The following is a 2,669-nucleotide window of genomic DNA, read 5'->3' as shown; positions in this document are numbered from 1 at the left end:
ACTGATGAGACCATGCTCACCCTGTGATTGAGCCTTACGCTTCTCTGGGATAGTTAGCATCTGTGCTTCTGCAGGAGACCTGTGCTCAGAGGTCTTTGGTAACTTGCCCAGAATCACATGTTCAGGGAGCTGGGACTTGGCCCTTATTTTCTTTCTCCACATGGCCTTAAGGTGGCATTTGGCATGAGTTTTAAGAGACGGTATTTCTCAGATTGTTTTAGGTCTGAACTTCTGACATTCATGCCCGATAGATAAACAGAAGTCAGAGCCCAAAGCCACCAGATACTGCAAGGTTGCAGCGGCATGACACCTTGGTAGCCCTTAGTGGCCCCTAGCTGTATAGGGTGGCCCAGTCATCGCTCTCAATTCTCCCTTGGTGTGCCAGCACCCTATAGGCACCTTGCTCTGTTTTGGCCATCCCTAGAAAAATGTTTTTTTCTAAGACATAGCATTGACTTCATCTAAATCATGAATGTATTTCGGTGACTGCTCCTGACAGTGCATTTTGGATGCTGAGGGTGGGTGACCTCAAAATAGAGAGTAAACCTGAAGGGGTGGCTCTTGACATTCACCGTAGAGTCAGTCCATCGAACCAGCTGTAAGTTGGTGACAAGCTCCACTGAAGGCCATCACTAGCACTCACTGGCCACAGTCTGGGCAAACTGCTCTTTCAAGGGACAGAAAGCAGTAAAGTGTCTGAGAAGAGCCCAGGATGGGCCAACTCTGACTCTACCTTAGACCTGGGGTACAGTTGATACTAATTCTGGAGAAAGCCCATTTCCTTCAGCCTCTGCATTTGGAGACCATCCCTCCTTAGAGAAACCTCCCCTTGGAGAGAATTTTAGTTAAGCCCTCACATAGGCTCTTACCTGAACGTTGTGAATGAGCTTCAGGGGCCTTGCTTTTGGGAGAAGTCTTTGGCAAAAATGTTTCTGAAATAAGGTGTAGTTTTTGTCTGGTACCCCAAGATTCTCCATCCTGAAACTTCCAGACTTGGCAAGCAATTCTTTGGGCAGATAAAGTTGGAATGTTTTTGCATGCCTGTTCCCAGAAGTGCAGAACTGTTTCTTTCACGGGCCACTGCTGGTAAGGATTTGATTGGTAGTCTCCTTTATTCTTGTCACCCTGCAAATCTCCAAACCTTTCCTTGTGCACCTGTGAGAGTGACAGAGAAGGAATGCCAGTCACAAAGCTAGTTTACTTCCTGTTTCAGAACGTGCCAGTCCACATTAGTGACCTAGGGTCTCAGTGCTTGGCCTCAGTTAAAGTGGAATCCAGTGTGCTGCCCGGAGGCTGTGCAGGGCTTCCTGAAAGAACCACACTGGGCTGAGAAGTTGCTTCAGGGCCCATTCTCTGAGGTTAGAATCACAATCCCCAGGTCTCTTTCCTTTCCTCCCTTTCTTTTGCCTGTATAAAGGAAGAGTGGTATTTGCAGCTCAGGGACAGATTCTCTGTCATGGCATCTTTACTGGAAATTGTCTGTCCCCAGGTGCTGCTGGGTTTTGACATCACACTAGAGCCTAGCAGATGATTGATGGGGGAGGATTGTGGAGGGAAGAGCAGGCATCTCAGGTGGAGAGTAGAATGTGGGGTGCCCTATTCTAGGTGGCCCCCACGTTTGGAGGGATGGAGCCCATTGTGGGTCTAGTAGAGTCGCCCAGTGCCTGCTGTGAGGATCAGTTAAACTCAGTAACCTTCTTTACTCTCTGGTTCTTCCACAATATCTCATTCCTGTCCTTCCGCTCTGTTACCAGAGAATGTGATGTGCGTGTAGACAGTGGAGACACACATGTAGACAGGGGAGACACAGATGTAGACAGTGGAAACACACATGTAGACAGGGGAGACACAGATGTAGACAGTGGAGACACACATGTAGACAGGGGAGACACATATGTAGACAGTGGTGACACATGTAGACAGTGAAGACATGTGTGTACACAGTGGGGACACGTGTAGACAGTGAAGACACACATGTAGACAGTGGAGACACACATGTAGACAGTGGAGACACACATGTAGACAGTGAAGACGTGTGTACACAGTGGGGACACGTGTGTAGACAGTGAAGACACACATGTAGACAGTGAAGACACACATGTAGACAGGGGAGACACAGATGTAGACAGTGGTGACACATGTAGACAGTGAAGACATGTGTGTACACAGTGGGGACACACATGTAGACAGTGGAGACACACATGTAGACAGTGAAGACACACATGTAGACAGTGGAGACACACATGTAGACAGTGAAGACACACATGTAGACAGTGGAGACACACATGTAGACAGTGGAGACACACATGTAGACAGTGGAGACACGTGTGTAGACAGTGAAGACACATATGTAGACAGTGGAGACACACATGTAGACAGTGGAGACACAGATGTAGACAGTGGTGACACATGTAGACAGTGAAGACATGTGTGTACACAGTGGGGACACACATGTAGACAGTGAAGACACACATGTAGACAGTGGAGACACACATGTAGACAGTGGAGACACACAAGTAGACAGTGGAGACACACATGTAGACAGTGGAGACACATATGTAGACAGTGGTGACACATGTAGACAGTGAAGACATGTGTGTACACAGTGGGGACACATGTGTAGACAGTGAAGACACACATGTAGACAGTGGAGACACACATGTAGACAG

This window comes from Mus caroli, unplaced genomic scaffold (genome assembly GCF_978045245.1).
Source record: "Mus caroli unplaced genomic scaffold, Mus_caroli_1 scaffold_6, whole genome shotgun sequence".
NCBI classification, from domain to species: Eukaryota; Metazoa; Chordata; class Mammalia; order Rodentia; family Muridae; genus Mus; species Mus caroli.
Note: the sequence above shows the minus strand (reverse complement) of the source record.